This window comes from Taudactylus pleione, unplaced genomic scaffold (genome assembly GCF_031769625.1).
Source record: "Taudactylus pleione unplaced genomic scaffold, aTauple2 ptg000144l, whole genome shotgun sequence".
In the NCBI taxonomy this organism is placed as follows: domain Eukaryota; kingdom Metazoa; phylum Chordata; class Amphibia; order Anura; family Myobatrachidae; genus Taudactylus; species Taudactylus pleione.
In genome coordinates, this window is record NW_028284546.1 from 605,703 (window position 1) to 628,575 (window position 22,873).

The 22,873-nt window shown below is 39.2% G+C and overlaps 1 protein-coding gene across 1 annotated transcript in view; it reads left to right on the plus strand.

Moving 5' to 3' along the window:
- The window catches only part of LOC148522686 (uncharacterized), a 115,014-nt gene that overhangs the window by 55,384 nt on the left and 36,757 nt on the right, over positions 1-22,873 (plus strand).

Genomic DNA, 22,873 nt, shown 5'->3' on the forward strand with positions numbered 1-22,873 from the left:
ACACAAAGGATACACACTACACAATGGACACATCCTACACAAAGACACATACTACACAAAGGAGACACACTACACAAAGGGCACATACTACACAAAGGACACACACCACACAAAAGATACACACTACACAAAGGACAAACACTACAAAAAGGAAACATCCTACACAAAGATACATACTACACAAAGGACACACACTACACAAAGGACACATCCTACACAAAGATACATACTACACAAAGGAGACACACTACACAAAGGGCAGATACAACACAAAGGACACACACTACTCAAAGATACACACTACACAAAGGACAAACACTATACAAAGGACACACACTACACAAAGATACATACTACACAAAGGAGACACACTACACAAAGGGCATATATTACACAAAGAACACACTACACAAAGGACACAAACTACACAAATGGCACATACTACATAAAGGACACACACTACACAAAGGACACTACACAAAGGATACACACTACACAAAGGACACATCCTACACAAAGATACATACTACACAAAGGAGACACACTACACAAAGGGCACTCACTACACAAAGATATGTGCTACACAAAGGATACACACTACACAAAGGACACATCCTACACAAAGATACATACTACACAAAGGAGACACACTACACAAATGACACACTCTACACAAAGATACATACTACACAAAGGACACACACTACACAAAGGATACACACTACACAAAGGACACATCCTACACAAATATACATATTACACAAATGAGATACACTACACAAAGGACAAACACTACACAGATACTACACAAAGGACACATCCTACACAAAGATACATACTACACAATGTACACACTACACAAAGGACACACACTACACAAAGTACACGCTACACAAAGGATACACACTACACAAAGGACACACACTACACAAAGATACATACTACACAAAGTAGACACACTACACGAAGGGCACATACTACACAAAGGAGACACACTACACAAAGGATGCACACTACACAAAGGACACACACTACACAAAGGAGACATACTACACAAAGGACACAGACTACACAAAGATACATACTACACAAAGGACACACACTACACAAAGATACATACTACAAAAATGACACACACACAACAGACACACACTACACAAAGGATACATACTACAAAACAGAACACATCCTACACAAAGATACATACTACACAAAGAACACACACTACACAAAGATACATGCTACACAAAGGACACACTACACAAAGGAGACACTACACAAAGGGCAGATACTACACAAAGGACACACACTACACAAAGATACATACTACACAAAGGAGACACTAAACCAAGGGCACATACTACACAAAGGACACACACTACACAAAGGATACACACTACACAAAGGAGACACTACACAAAGGGCACATACTACACAAAGGACACACACTACACAAAGAAACATACTACACAAAGGAGACACTAAACCAAGGGCACATACTACACAAAGGACACACACTACACAAAGGATACACACTACAAAACATACATATTACACAAAGACACACTACACAAAGGATGCACACTACACAAAGGACACATGCTACACAAAGGCGACACACTACACAAAGGACACACTACACAAAGATACATACTACAGAAAGGATACACACTACACAAAGGACACACACTACACAAAGGCGACACACTACACAAAGGACACACTACACAAAGATACATACTACACAAAGGATACACACTACACAAAGGAAACACACTACACAAAGGACACACACTACATAAAGGAGACATACTACACAAAGGACACATTACACAAAGATACATACTACACAAAGGACACACTACAAAAAACACACACACTACATAAAGATACATACTACAAAAAGGGCACACTACACATACTACACACACTACACAAAAGACTCACACACTACACAAAGGATCCACACTTCACAAAGATACATACTACACAAAGGAGACACACTACAAAAAGGGCACATACTACACAAAGGACACACTACACAAAGGACACAGTACACAAAGGATACACACTACACAAAGAAGACATACTACACAAAGGACACACTACACAAAGGACACATCCTACACAAAGATACATACTACACAAAGGGCACATTCTACACAAAGGACACACACTACACAAAGGATACACACTACACAAAGATACATACTACACAAAGGGCACATACTACACAAAGGACACACTACACAAAGGACACACACTACACAAAGATACATACTACACAAAGGAGACACTAAACAAAGGGCACATACTACACAAAGGACACACACTACACAAAGGATACACACTACAAAAGATACATATTACACAAAGACACACTACACAAAGGACACATCCTACACAAAGGCGACACACTACACAAAGATACATACTACACAAAGGAGACACACTACACAAAGGGCATATACTACACAAAGAACACACTACACAAAGGATACACACTACACAAAGGACACACACTACACAAAGATACATACTACACAAAGGACACACTACACAAAGGACACACACTACATAAAGATACATACTACACAAAGGGCACACTACACAAAGGACACACACTACACAAAGGAGACATACTACACAAAGGACACACACTACACAAAGAAGACTTACTACACAAAGGACACTTACTACACAAAGGATACACACTATACAAAGATACATACTACACAAAGAAGTGTCATTACACAAATGGCACATACTACACTAAGGAGACACACTACACAAAGGACACAAACTACACAAAGGACGCATCCTACACAAAGATACATACTACACACACTACAGAAAGGACACACACTACACAAAGGATACACACTACACAAAGATACATACTACACAAAGGAGACACACTACAAAAAGGGCACATACTACACAAAGGACACACTACACAAAGGATACAAACTACACAAAGGAGACATACTACACAAAGGACACACTACACAAAGGACACATCCTACACAAAGGGCACATACTACACAAAGATACATACTACACAAAGGACACACACTACACAAAGGAGACATACTACACAAAGATACATACTACACAAAGGACACACACTACACAAAGATACATCCTACACAAAGATACATACTACACAAAGGACACACACTACACAAAGGACACATCCTACACAAAGATACATACTACACAAAGGAGACACACTACACAAAGGACACACACTACTCAAAGATACACACTACACAAAGGACACACTATACAAAGGACACACTACATAAAGGATACATACTACACAAAGATACATACTACACAAAGGAGACACACTACACAAAGGGCACACTACACAAAGATACATACTACACAAAGGACACAAACTACACAAAGGGCACATACTACATAAAGGACACACACTACACAAAGGACACTACAAAAAGGACACACACTACACAAAGGATACACACTAAACAAAGGACACATCATACACAAAGATACATACTACACAAAGGAGACACACTACACAAAGGGCACATTCTACACAAAGGACACACCACACAAAGGACACGCACTACACAAGGGACACAGACTACACAAAGATACATACTACACAAAGGAGACACACTACACAAAGGACACACTACACAAAGAAGACATACTACACAAAGGACACACTACACAAAGATACATACTACACAAAGGAGAGACACTACACAAATGGCACATACTACACAAAGGACACACACTACACAAAGGAGACACACTACACAAAGGACACACACTACACAAAGGATACACACTACATAAATGACACATCCTACACAAAGATACATACTTCACAAAGGAGACACAATACACAAAGATACATACTACACACACTACACAAAGGACACACACTACACAAAGGGTACACACTACACAAAGATACATACTACACTAAGGAGACACACTACAAAAAAGGGCACATACTACACAAAGTACACACTACACAAAGGATACACACTACACAAAGGAGACAAACTACACAAAGGGCATATACTACACAAAGAACACACTACACAAAGGATACACACTACACAAAGGACACACACTACAAAAAGGACACACACTACACAAAGATACATACTACACAAAGGACACACTACACAAAGGACACACACTACATAAAGATACATACTACACAAAGGGCACACTACACAAAGGACACACACTACACAAAGGAGACATACTACACAAAGGACACACACTACACAAAGAAGACTTACTACACAAAGAACACTTACTACACAAAGGATACACACTATACAAAGAAACATACTACACAAAGGAGTGTCATTACACAAATGGCACATACTACACTAAGGAGACACACTACACAAAGGACACACACTACACAAAGGACGCATCCTACACAAAGATACATACTACACACACTACACAAAGGACACACACTACACAAAGGATACACACTACACAAAGATACATACTACACAACGGAGACACACTACAAAAAGGGCACATACTACACAAAGGACACACTACACAAAGGATACACACTACACAAAGGTGACATACTACACAAAGGACACACTACACAAAGGACACATCCTACACAAAGGGCACATACTACACAAAGATACATACTACACAAAGGACACACACTACACAAAGGAGACATACTACACAAAGGACACACACTTCAAAAGATACATATTACACAAAGACACACTACACAAAGGATACACACTACACAAAGGACACATCCTACACAAAGGAGACACACTACACAAAGATACATACTACACAAAGGACACACACTACACAAAGATACATACTACACAAAGGAGACACACTACACTAAGGGCACATACTACACAAAGGACACACACCACACAAAAGATACACACTACAAAAAGGACACATCCTACACAAAGATACATACTACACAAAGGACACACACTACACAAAGGACACATCCTACACAAAGATACATACTACACAAAGGAGACACACTACACAAAGGACACACACTACTCAAAGATACACACTACACAAAGGACACACTATACAAAGGACACACTACATAAAGGATACATACTACACAAAGATACATACTACACAAAGGAGACACACTAAACAAAGGGCACACTACACAAAGATACATACTACACAAAGGACACAAACTACACAAAGGGCACATACTACATAAAGGACACACACTACACAAAGGACACTACAAAAAGGACACACACTACACAAAGGATACACACTAAACAAAGGACACATCCTACACAAAGATACATCCTACACAAAGGAGACACACTACACAAAGGACACACTACACAAAGAAGACATACTACACAAAGGACACACTACACAAAGATACATACTACACAAAGGAGAGACACTACACAAATGGCACATACTACACAAAGGACACACACTACACAAAGGAGACACACTACACAAAGGACACACACTACACAAAGGATACACACTACATAAATGACACATCCTACACAAAGATACATACTACACAAAGGAGACACAATACACAAAGATACATACTACACACACTACACAAAGGACACACACTACACAAAGGATACACACTACACAAAGATACATACTACACTAAGGAGACACACTACAAAAAAGGGCACATACTACACAAAGTACACACTACACAAAGGATACACACTACACAAAGGAGACAAACTACACAAAGGGCACATACTACATAAAGGACACACACTTCACAAAGGACACTACAAAAAGGACACACACTACACAAAGGATACACACTACACAAAGGAGACATACTACACAAAGGACACACTACACAAAGGATACACACTACACAAAGATACATACTACACAAAGGAGACACTACACAAAGGGCACATACTACACAAAGATACATACTACACAAAGGAGACACTACACAAAGGGCACATACTACACAAAGGATACACACTACAAAAGATACATATTACACAAAGGATACACACTACACAAAGGACACATCCAACACAAAGGAGACACACTACACAAAGGACACACTACACAAAGGACACACTACACAATGATACATACTAAACACAGGAGACACACTACACAAAGGGCATATACTACACAAAGAACACACGACACAAAGGATACACAATACACAAAGGACACACACTACACAAAGGAGACATACTACACAAAGGACACACACTACACAAAGATACATACTACACAAAGGACACACACCACAAAGATACATACTACACAAAGGAGTTTCATTACACAAATGGCACATACTACACAAAGGACATACACTACACAAAGATACATACTACACAAAGGAGACACACTACAAAAAGGGCACATACTACACAAAGGACACACTACACAAAGGATACACACTACACAAATGAGACATACTACACAAAGGACACACTACACAAAGAACACATCCTACACAAAGATACATACTACAGAAAGGCGACACACTACACAAAGGACACACTACACAAAGATACATACAACACATAGGAGACACACTACACAAAGGGCATATACTACACAAAGAACACACTACACAAAGGATACACACTACACAAAGGACACACACTACACAAAGGAGACATACTACACAAAGGACACACACTAAACAAAGATACATACTACACAAAGGACACACTACACAAAGGACACACACTACATAAAGATACATACTACACAAAGGGCACACTACACAAAGGACACACACTACACAAAGGAGACATACTACACAAAGGACACACACTACACAAAGAAGACTTACTACACAAAGGAAACTTACTACACAATGGATACACACTATACAAAGATACTTACCACACAAAGGAGTGACATTACACAAATGGCACATACTACACAAAGGAGACACACTACACAAAGGACACACACTACACAAAGGACGCATCCTACACAAAGATACATACTACACACACTACACAAAGGATACACACTACACAAAGATACATACTACACAAAGGAGACACACTACAAAAAGGGCACATACTACACAAAGGACACACTACACAAAGGATACACACTACACAAAGGAGACATACTACACAATGGACACACTACACAAAGGACATATCCTACACAAAGGGCACATACTACACAAAGGACATACATTACACAAAGAAGACTTACTACACAAAGCACACTTACTACACAAAGGATACACACTATACAAAGATACATACTACACAAAGGAGTGACATTACACAAATGGCACATACTACACAAAGGAGACACACTACACAAAGGACACACACTACACAAAGGACACATCCTACACAAAGATACATACTACACACACTACACAAAAGACTCACACACTACACAAAGGATCCACACTTCACAAAGATACATACTACACAAAGGAGACACACTACAAAAAGGGCACATACTACACAAAGGACACACTACACAAAGGACACAGTACACAAAGGATACACACTACACAAAGGAGACATACTACACAAAGGACACACTACACAAAGGACACATCCTACACAAAGATACATACTACACAAAGGGCACATACTACACAAAGGACACACACTACACAAAGGATACACACTACACAAAGATACATACTACACAAAGGGCACATACTACACAAAGGACACACTACACAAAGGACACACACTACACAAAGATACATACTACACAAAGGAGACACTAAACAAAGGGCACATACTACACAAAGGACACACACTACACAAAGGATACACACTACAAAAGATACATATTACACAAAGACACACTACACAAAGGACACATCCTACACAAAGGCGACACACTACACAAAGATACATACTACACAAAGGAGACACACTACACAAAGGGCATATACTACACAAAGAACACACTACACAAAGGATACACACTACACAAAGGACACACACTACAAAAGGACACACACTACACAAAGATACATACTACACAAAGGACACACTACACAAAGGACACACACTACATAAAGATACATACTACACAAAGGGCACACTACACAAAGGACACACACTACACAAAGGAGACATACTACACAAAGGACACACACTACACAAACAAGACTTACTACACAAAGGACACTTACTACACAAAGGATACACACTATACAAAGATACATACTACACAAAGGAGTGTCATTACACAAATGGCACATACTACACTAAGGAGACACACTACACAAAGGACACACAATACACAAAGGACGCATCCTACACAAAGATACATACTACACACACTACACAAAGGACACACACTACACAAAGGATACACACTACACAAAGATACATACTACACAAAGGAGACACACTACAAAAAGGGCACATACTACACAAAGGACACACTACACAAAGGATACACACTACACAAAGGAGACATACTACACAAAGGACACACTACACAAAGGACACATCCTACACAAAGGGCACATACTACACAAAGATACATACTACACAAAGGACACACACTACACAAAGGAGACATACTACACAAAGGACACACACTTCAAAAGATACATATTACACAAAGACACACTACACAAAGTATACACACTACACAAAGGACACATCCTACACAAAGGAGACACACTACACAAAGATACATACTACACAAAGGACACACACTACACAAAGATACATACTACACAAAGGAGACACACTACACTAAGGGCACATACTACACAAAGGACACACACCACTCAAAAGAAACACACTACAAAAAGGACACATCCTACACAAAGATACATACTACACAAAGGACACACACTACACAAAGGACACATCCTACACAAAGATACATACTACACAAAGGAGACACACTACACAAAGGACACACACTACTCAAAGATACACACTACACAAAGGACACACTATACAAAGGACACACTACATAAAGGATACATACTACACAAAGATACATACTACACAAAGGAGACACACTACACAAAGATACATACTACACAAAGGACACAAACTACACAAAGGGCACATACTACATAAAGGACACACACTACACAAAGGACACTACAAAAAGGACACACACTACACAAAGGATACACACTAAACAAAGGACACATCCTACACAAAGATACATACTACACAAAGGAGACACACTACACAAAGGGCACATTCTACACAAAGGACACACCACACAAAGGACACGCACTACACAAGGGACACAGACTACACAAAGATACATACTACACAAAGGAGACACACTACACAAAGGACACACTACACAAAGAAGACATACTACACAAAGGACACACTACACAAAGATACATACTACACAAAGGAGAGACACTACACAAATGGCACATACTACACAAAGGAGACACACTACACAAAGGAGACACACTACACAAAGGACACACACTACACAAAGGATACACACTACATAAATGACACATCCTACACAAAGATACATACTTCACAAAGGAGACACAATACACAAAGATACATACTACACACACTACACAAAGGACACACACTACACAAAGGATACACACTACACAAAGATACATACTACACTAAGGAGACACACTACAAAAAAGGGCACATACTACACAAAGTACACACTACACAAAGGATACACACTACACAAAGGAGACAAACTACACAAAGGGCATATACTACACAAAGAACACACTACACAAAGGATACACACTACACAAAGGACACACACTACAAAAAGGACACACACTACACAAAGATACATACTACACAAAGGACACACTACACAAAGGACACACACTACATAAAGATACATACTACACAAAGGGCACACTACACAAAGGACACACACTACACAAAGGAGACATACTACACAAAGGACACACACTACACAAAGAAGACTTACTACACAAAGGACACTTACTACACAAAGGATACACACTATACAAAGATACATACTACACAAAGGAGTGTCATTACACAAATGGCACATACTACACTAAGGAGACACACTACACAAAGGACACACACTACACAAAGGACGCATCCTACACAAAGATACATACTACACACACTACACAAAGGACACACACTACACAAATGATACACACTACACAAATATACATACTACACAAAGGAGACACTCTACAAAAAGGGCACATACTACACAAAGGACACACTACACAAAGGATACACACTACACAAAGGAGACATACTACACAAAGGACACACTACACAAAGGACACATCCTACACAAAGGGCACATACTACACAAAGATACATACTACACAAAGGACACACACTACACAAAGGAGACATACTACACAAAGGACACACACTTCAAAAGATACATATTACACAAAGACACACTACACAAAGGATACACACTACACAAAGGACACATCCTACACAAAGGAAACACACTACACAAAGATACATACTACACAAAGGACACACACTACACAAAGATACATACTACACAAAGGAGACACACTACACTAAGGGCACATACTACACAAAGGACACACACCACACAAAAGATACACACTACAAAAAGGACACATCCTACACAAAGATACATACTACACAAAGGACACACACTACACAAAGGACACATCCTACACAAAGATACATACTACACAAAGGAGACACACTACACAAAGGACACACACTACTCAAAGATACACACTACACAAAGGACACACAATACAAAGGACACACTACATAAAGGATACATACTACACAAAGATACATACTACACAAAGGAGACACACTAAACAAAGGGCACACTACACAAAGATACATACTACACAAAGGACACAAACTACACAAAGGGCACATACTACATAAAGGACACACACTACACAAAGGACACTACAAAAAGGACACACACTACACAAAGGATACACAATAAACAAAGGACACATCCTACACAAAGATACATACTACACAAAGGAGACACACTACACAAAGGACACACTACACAAAGAAGACATACTACACAAAGGACACACTACACAAAGATACATACTACACAAAGGAGAGACACTACACAAATGGCACATACTACACAAAGGACACACACTACACAAAGGAGACACACTACACAAAGGACACACACTACACAAAGGATACACACTACATAAATGACACATCCTACACAAAGATACATACTACACAAAGGAGACACAATACACAAAGATACATACTACACACACTACACAAAGGACACACACTACACAAAGGATACACAATACACAAAGATACATACTACACTAAGGAGACACACTACAAATAAGGGCACATACTACACAAAGTACACACTACACAAAGGATACACACTACACAAAGGAGACAAACTACACAAAGGGCACATACTACATAAAGGACACACACTTCACAAAGGACACTACAAAAAGGACACACACTACACAAAGGATACACACTACACAAAGGAGACATACTACACAAAGGACACACTACACAAAGGATACACACTACACAAAGATACATACTACACAAAGGAGACACTACACAAAGGGCACATACTACACAAAGATACATACTACACAAAGGAGACACTACACAAAGGGCACACACTGCACAAAGGATACACACTACAAAAGATACATATTACACAAAGGATACACACTACACAAAGGACACATCCAACACAAAGGAGACACACTACACAAAGGACACACTACACAAAGGACACACTACACAATATTACATACTAAACACAGGAGACACACTACACAAAGGGCATATACTACACAAAGAACACACGACACAAAGGATACACAATACACAAAGGACACACACTACACAAAGGAGACATACTACACAAAGGACACACACTACACAAAGATACATACTACTCAAAGGACACACACCACAAAGATACATACTACACAAAGGAGTTTCATTACACAAATGGCACATACTACACAAAGGACATACACTACACAAAGATACATACAACACAAAGGAGACACACTACAAAAAGGGCACATACTACACAAAGGACACACTACACAAAGGATACACACTACACAAATGAGACATACTACACAAAGGACACACTACACAAAGAACACATCCTACACAAAGATACATACTACACAAAGGCGACACACTACACAAAGGACACACTACACAAAGATACATACAACACATAGGAGACACACTACACAAAGGGCATATACTACACAAAGAACACACTACACAAAGGATACACACTACACAAAGGACACACACTACACAAAGGACACACACTACACAAAGGAGACATACTACACAAAGATACATACTACACAAAGGAGACACTACACAAAGGGCACATACTACACAAAGATACATACTACACAAAGGAGACACTACACAAAGGGCACACACTGCACAAAGGATACACACTACAAAAGATACATATTACACAAAGGATACACACTACACAAAGGACACATCCAACACAAAGGAGACACACTACACAAAGGACACACTACACAAAGGACACACTACACAATATTACATACTAAACACAGGAGACACACTACACAAAGGGCATATACTACACAAAGAACACACGACACAAAGGATACACAATACACAAAGGACACACACTACACAAAGGAGACATACTACACAAAGGACACACACTACACAAAGATACATACTACTCAAAGGACACACACCACAAAGATACATACTACACAAAGGAGTTTCATTACACAAATGGCACATACTACACAAAGGACATACACTACACAAAGATACATACAACACAAAGGAGACACACTACAAAAAGGGCACATACTACACAAAGGACACACTACACAAAGGATACACACTACACAAATGAGACATACTACACAAAGGACACACTACACAAAGAACACATCCTACACAAAGATACATACTACACAAAGGCGACACACTACACAAAGGACACACTACACAAAGATACATACAACACATAGGAGACACACTACACAAAGGGCATATACTACACAAAGAACACACTACACAAAGGATACACACTACACAAAGGACACACACTACACAAAGGACACACACTACACAAAGGAGACATACTACACAAAGGACACACACTAAACAAAGATACATACTACACAAAGGACACACTACACAAAGGACACACACTACATAAAGATACATACTACACAAAGGGCACACTACACAAAGGACACACACTACACAAAGGAGACATACTACACAAAGGACACACACTACACAAAGGACACTTACTACACAAAGGATACACACTATACAAAGATACTTACCACACAAAGGAGTGACATTACACAAATGGCACATACTACACAAAGGAGACACACTACACAAAGGACACACACTACACAAAGGACGCATCCTACACAAAGATACATACTACACACACTACACAAAGGATACACACTACACAAAGATACATACTACACAAAGGAGACACACTACAAAAAGGGCACATACTACACAAAGGACACACTACACAAAGGATACACACTACACAAAGGAGACATACTACACAAAGGACACACTACACAAAGGACATATCCTACACAAAGGGCACATACTACACAAAGGACATACACTACACAAAGATACATACTACAGAAAGGACACACACTACACAAAGGAGACATACTACACAAAGGACACACACTACAAAAGATACATATTACACAAAGACACACTACATAAAGGATACACACTACACAAAGGACACATCCTACACAAAGGAGACACACTACACAAAGATACATAGTACACAAAGGACACACACTACACAAAGATACATACTACACAAAGGAGACACACCACACAAAGGGCACACTACACAAAGGACACATCCTACACAAAGATACATACTACACAAAGGACACACACCACACAAAGGACACACACTACACAAAGATACATTCTACACAAAGGACACACACTACACAAAGGACACATCCTACACAAAGATACATACTACACAAAGGAGACACACTACACAAAGGACACACACTACTCAAAGATACACACTACACAAAGGACACACTATACAAACAACACACACTACACAAAGGATACATACTACACAAAGATACATACTACACAAAGGAGACACACTACACAAAGATACATACTACAAAAGGACACACACTACACAAAGGACACTACAAAAAGGACATACACTACTCAAAGATACACACTACACAAAGGACACACTATACAAACAACACACACTACACAAAGGACACATACTACACAAAGATACATACTACACAAAGGAGACAGACTACACAAAGGGCACATTCTACACAAAGGACACACCACACAAAGGACACACACTACACAAGGGACACAGACTACACAAAGATACATACTACACAAAGGACACACACTACACAAAGATACATACTACTCAAATGACACACTACACAAAGGATACATCCTACACAAAGGACACATCCTACACAAAGATACATACTACACAAAGGAGAGACACTACAAAAAGGGCACATACTACACAAAGGACACACACTACACAAAGGATACAAACTACACCAAGGACATCCTACACAAAGATACATATGACACAAAGGACACACACTACACAAAGATACATACTACACAAAGGACACACTACAAAAAGGACACACACTACATGAATATACATACTACACAAAGGGCACACACTACACAAAGGAGACATACTACACAAAGGACACACTACACAAAGAAGACATACTACACAAAGGACACACTACACAAAGTATACACACTATACAAAGATACATACTATACAAAGGAGAGACACTACACAAATGGCACATACTACACAAAGGACACACACTACACAAAGGAGACACACTACACAAAGGACACACTACAAAAGGATACACACTACACAAAGGACACATCCTACACAAAGATACATACTACACAAAGGAGACACAATACACAAAGGGCACATACTACACAAAGGACACACACTACACAAAGATACATACTACACACACTACACAAAAGACACACACTACACAAAGGATACACACTACACAAAGATACATACTACACTAAGGAGACACACTACAAACAAGGGCACATACTACACAAAGGACACACTACACAAAGGATACACACTACACAAAGGAGACATACTACACAAAGGACACACTACACAAAGGGCACATACTACACAAAGATACATACTACACAAAGGAGACACTACACAAAGGGCACATACTACACAAAGGATACACACTACAAAATATACATATTACACAAAGGATACACTCTACAGAAAGGACACATCCTACACAAAGGAGACACACTACACAAAGGACACACTACACAAAGGACACACTACACAATAATACATGCTAAACACAGGAGACACACTACACAAAGGGCATATACTACACAAAGAACACACTACACAAAGGATACACACTACACAAAGGACACACACTACACAAAGGAGACATACAACACAAAGGACACACACTACATAAAGATACATACTACACAAAGGGCACACACTACACAAAGGAGACATACTACACAAAGGACACACAATACACAAAGAAGACATACTACACAAAGGACATTTACTACACAAAGGATACACACTATACAAAGATACATACTACACAAAGGAGTGACATTACACAAATGGCACATACTACACAAAGGACATACACTACAGAAAGATACATACTACACACACTACACAAAGGACACACACTACACAAAGGATACACACTACACAAAGTTACATACTACACTAAGGAGACACACTACAAACAAGGGCACATACTACACAAAGGACACACTACACAAAGGATACACACTACACAAAGGAGGCATACTACACAAAGGACACACTACACAAAGGACACATCCTACACAAAGATACATACTACACAAAGGAGATACAATACACAAAGGACATACACTACACAAAGGACACACACTACACAAAGGAGACATACTACACAAAGGACACACACTACACAAAGGATACACACTACAAAAGATACATTACACAAAGACACACTACACAAAGGTTACACACTACACAAAGGACACATCCTACACAAAGGACACACACTACACAAAGATACATACTACACAAAGTAGACACAACACACAAAGGGCACACTACACAAAGGACACACACTACACAAAGGATACACACTACACAATGGACACATCCTACACAAAGATACATACTACACAAAGGACACACACTACACAAAGGACACATCCTACACAAAGATACATACTACACAAAGAAGACACATTACACAAAGGGCAGATACTACACAAAGGACACACACTACTCAAAGATACACACTACACAAAGGACACACACTATACAAAGGACACACACTACACACAGATCCATACTACACAAAGGAGACACACTACACAAAGGGCATATATTACACAAAGAACACACTACACAAAGGACACAAACTACACAAATGGCACATACTACATAAAGGACACACACTACACAAAGGACACTACACAAAGGATACACACTACACAAAGGACACATCCTACACAAAGTTACATACTACACAAAGGAGACACACTACACAAAGGGCACACACTACACAAAGATACATGCTACACAAAGGATACACACTACACAAAGGACACATCCTACACAAAGATACATACTACATAAAGGAGACACTACGCAAAGGGCACACTACACGAATGACACACTCTACACAAAGATACATACTACACAAAGGACACACACTACACAAAGGACACATCCTACACAAATATACATATTACACAAATGAGATACACTACACAAAGGACAAACACTACACAGATACTACACAAAGGACACACACTACACAGAGGATACACACTACACAAAGGATACACACTACACAAAGAATACATCCTACACAAAGATACATACTACACAAAGGAGACACACTACACAAAGGACACACACTACACAAAGATACATACTACACAAAGTACACACTACACAAAGGACACACACTACACAAAGTACACGCTACACAAAGGATACACACTACACAAAGGACACACACTACACAAAGATACATACTACACAAAGGAGACACACTACACAAAGGATACACTACACAAAAATACATACTACACAAAGGAGACACAGTACACAAAGGGCACACACTACACAAAGGACACACACTACACAAAGGAGACATACTACACAAAGGACACACACTACACAAAGGATACACACTACACAAAGGTACTACACAAATGGCACATACTATACAAAGGACATCCTACACAAAAATACATACTCCACAAAGGAGACACACTACACAAAGGGCACATACTACACAAAGAACACACACTGCACAAAGGACACACACTACACAAAGGAGACATACTACACAAAGGACACACACTACACAAAGATACATAATACACAAAGGACACACACTACACAAAGGATACACACTGCACAAAGGATACACACTTCACAAAGGAAACAATACTCAAAGGAAACAGACTACACAAAGGAAACATCCTACACAAAAGAGACACACTACACAAAGATACATACTACACAAAGGACACACACTACACAAATATACATACTACACAAAGGACACACACTATATAAAGATACATACTACACAAAGGGCACACATTACACAAAGGACACATCCTACACAAAGGACACACTACACAAAGGATACACACTACACAAAGATACATACTACACAAAGGAGACACACTACACAAAGGGCACATACAACACAAAGAACACACACTACACAAAGGATACACACTACACAAAGGACACATCCTACACAAAGATACATACTACACAAAGGAGACACACTACACAAAGGGCACACACTACACAAAGGACACACTACACAAAGAAACATACTACACAAAGGACACACACTACACAAAGGATACACACCACACAAAGATACATACTACACAAAGGAGACACACTACACAAAGGGCACACTACACAAAGGACACACACTACCCAAAGGACACACTACACAAAGGATACACACTACACAAAGGACACATCCTACACAAAGATATATACTACACAAAGGACACACACTACACAAAGGATACACACCACACAAAGATACATCCTACACAAAGGAGACACACTACACAAAGGGCACATAGTACACAAAGGACTTACACTACACAAATATACATATTACACAAAGGACACACACTACACAAAGGATACACACTACGCAAAGGACACATCCAACACAAAGGAGACACACTACAGAAAGAAGACATACTATACAAAGGACACACACTACACAAAGATACCTAATACACAAAAGACACACTATACAAAGGACACACTACACAAAGGACACATCCTACACAAAGATACATACTACACAAAGGAGACACACTACACAAAGGGCACATACTACACAAAGGACACACACCACACAAAGGACACACACTACAAAAAAGACACATCCTACACAAAGATACATACTACACAAAGGACACACACTACACAAAGGACACATCCTACACAAAGATACATACTACACAAAGGAGACACACTACACAAAGGGCATATATTACACAAAGAACACACTACACAAAGGACACAAACTACACAAATGGCACATACTACATAAAGGACACACACTACACAAAGGACACTACACAAAGGATACACACTACACAAAGGACACATTCTACACAAAGATACATACTACACAAAGGAGACACACTACACAAAGGGTACACACTACACAAAGATAAATGCTACACAAAGGATACACACTACACAAAGGACACATCCTACACAAAGATACATACTACATAAAGGAGACACACTACACAAAGGGCACACTACACAAATGACACACTCTACCCAAAGATACATACTACACAAAGGACACACACTACACAAAGGATACACACTACACAAAGGACACATGCTACACAAATATACATATTACACAAATGAGATACACTACACAAAGGACAAACACTACACAGATACTACACAAAGGACACACACTACACCGAGGATACACACTACACAAAGGATACACACTACACAAAGAACACATCCTACACAAAGATACATACTACACAAAGGAGACACACTACACAAAGGACACACACTACACAAAGATACATACTACACAAAGTACACACTACACAAAGGATACACACTACACAAAGTACACGCTACACAAAGGATACACACTACACAAAGGACACACACTACACAAAGATACATACTACACAAAGGAGACACACTACAGGAACGGCACATACTACACAAAGTAGACATACTACACAAAGGACAAACACTACAGAAAGACACATACTACACAAAGGACACAATACACAAAGATACATACTACAAAAAGGACACACTACACAAAGGACACACACTACATAAAGATACATACTACACAAAGGGCACACTACACAAAGGACACACACTACACAAAGGACACACACTACACAAAGAAGACTTACTACACAAAGCACACTTACTACACAAAGGATACACACTATACAAAGATACATACTACACAAAGGAGTGACATTACACAAATGGCACATACTACACAAAGGAGACACACTACACAAAAGACACACACTACACAAAGGACACATCCTACACAAAGATACATACTACAAACACTACACAAAGGACACACACTACACAAAGGATCCACACTACACAAAGATACATACTACACAAAGGAGACACACTACAAAAAGGGCACATACTACACAAAGGACACACTACACAAAGGATACACACTACACAAAGGAGACATACTACACAAAGGACACACTACACAAAGGACACATCCTACACAAAGATACATACTACACAAAGGGCACATACTACACAAAGGACATACACTACACAAAGGATACACACTACACAAAGATACATACTACAGAAAGGGCACATACTACACAAAGGACACACTACACAAAGGACACACACTACACAAAGATACAAACTACACAAAGGAGACACTAAACAAAGGGCACATACTACACAAAGGACACACACTACACAAAGGATACACACTACAAAAGATACATATTACACAAAGACACACTACACAAAGGACACATCCTACACAAAGGCGACACACTACACAAAGGACACACTACACAAAGATACATACTACACAAAGGAGACACACTACACAAAGGGCATATACTACACAAAGAACACACTACACAAAGGATACACACTACACAAAGGACACACACTACACAAAGGACACACACTACACAAAGGAGACATACTACACAAAGGACACACACTATACAAAGATACATACTACACAAAGGACACACTACACAAAGGACACACACTACATAAAGATACATACTACACAAAGGGCACACTACACAAAGGACACACACTACACAAAGGAGACATACTACACAAAGGACACACACTACACAAAGAAGACTTACTACACAAAGGACACTTACTACACAAAGGATACACACTATACAAAGATACATACTACACAAAGGAGTGACATTACACAAATGGAACATACTACACAAAGGAGACACACTACACAAAGGACACACACTACACAAAGGATTCCTCCTATACAAAGATACATACTACACACACTACACAAAGGACACACACTACACAAAGGATACACACTACACAAAGGAGACACACTACAAAAAGGGCACATACTACACAAAGGATACACACTACACAAAGGATACACACTACACAAAGGAGACATACTACACAAAGGACACACTACACAAAGGACACAACCTACACAAAGGGCACATACTACACAAAGATACATACTACACAAAGGACACACACTACACAAAGGAGACATACTACACAAAGGACAAACACTTCAAAAGATACATATTACACAAAGACACACTACACAAAGGATACACACTACACAAAGGACACATCCTACACAAAGGAGACACACTACACAAAGATACATACTACACAAAGGACACACACTACACAAAGATACATACTACACAAAGGAGACACACTACACAAAGGGCACATACTACACAAAGGACACACACCACACAAAAGATACACACTACAAAAAGGACACATCCTCCACAAAGATACATACTACACAAAGGACACACACTACACAAAGGACACATCCTACACAAAGATACATACTACACAAAGGAGACACACTACACAAAGGACACACACTACTCAAAGATACACACTACACAAAGGACACACTATACAAAGAACACACTACTCAAAGGATACATACTACACAAAGATACATACTACACAAAGGGCACACTACACAAAGATACATACTACACAAAGGACACAAACTACACAAAGGGCACGCACTACATAAAGGACACACACTACACAAAGATACATACTACACAAAGGAGACACACTACACAAAGGACACACTACACAAAGAAGATATACTACACAAAGGACACACTACACAAAGGAGACAAACCACACAAAGGATACACACTACACAAAGATACATACTACACTAAGGAGACACACTACAAAAAAGGGCACATACTGCACAAAGGACACACTACACAAAGGATACAAACTACACAAAGGAGACAAACCACACAAAGGGCACATACTACATAAAGGACACACACTACACAAAGGACACTACAAAAAGGACACACACTACACAAAGGATACACACTACACAAAGGACACATCCTACACAAAGATACATACTACACAAAGGAGACACACTACACAAAGGGCACATTCTACACAAAGGACACACCACACAAAGGACACACACTACACAAGGGACACAGACTACACAAAGATACATACTACACAAAGGAGAGACACTACACAAAGGACACACACTACACAAAGGACGCATCCTACACAAAGATACATACTACACACACTACACAAAGGACACACACTACACAAAGGATACACACTACACAAAGATACATACTACACTAAGGAGACACACTACAAAAAAGGTCACATACTACACAAAGGACATACTACACAAAGGATACACACTACACAAAGGACACACAACACAAAGGATACACACTACACAAAGATACATACTACACAAAGGAGACACTACACAAAGGGCACATACTACACAAAGATACATACTACACAAAGGAGACACTACACAAAGGGCACATACTACACAAAGGATACACACTACAAAAGATACATATTACACAAAGGATACACACTACACAAAGGACACATCCAACACAAAGGAGACACACTACACAAAGGACCCACTACACAAAGGACACACTACACAATGATACATACTAAACACAGGAGACACACTACACAAAGGGCATATACTACACAAAGAACACACTAACAAAGGATACACAATACATAAAGGACACACACTACACAAAGGAGACATACTACACAAAGTACACACACTACACAAAGATACATACTACACAAAGGACACACACTACACAAAGATACATACTACACAAAGGAGTTTCATTACACAAATGGCACATACTACACAAAGGACATACACTACACAAAGATACATACTACACAAAGGAGACACACTACAAAAAGGGCACATACTACACAAAGGACACACTACACAAAGGATACACACTACACAAATGAGAAATACTACACAAAGGACACACTACACAAAGGACACATCCTACACAAAGAAACATACTACACAAAGGCGACACACTACACAAAGGACACACTACACAAAGATACATACTACACAAAGGAGACACACTACACAAAGGGCATTTACTACACAAAGAAC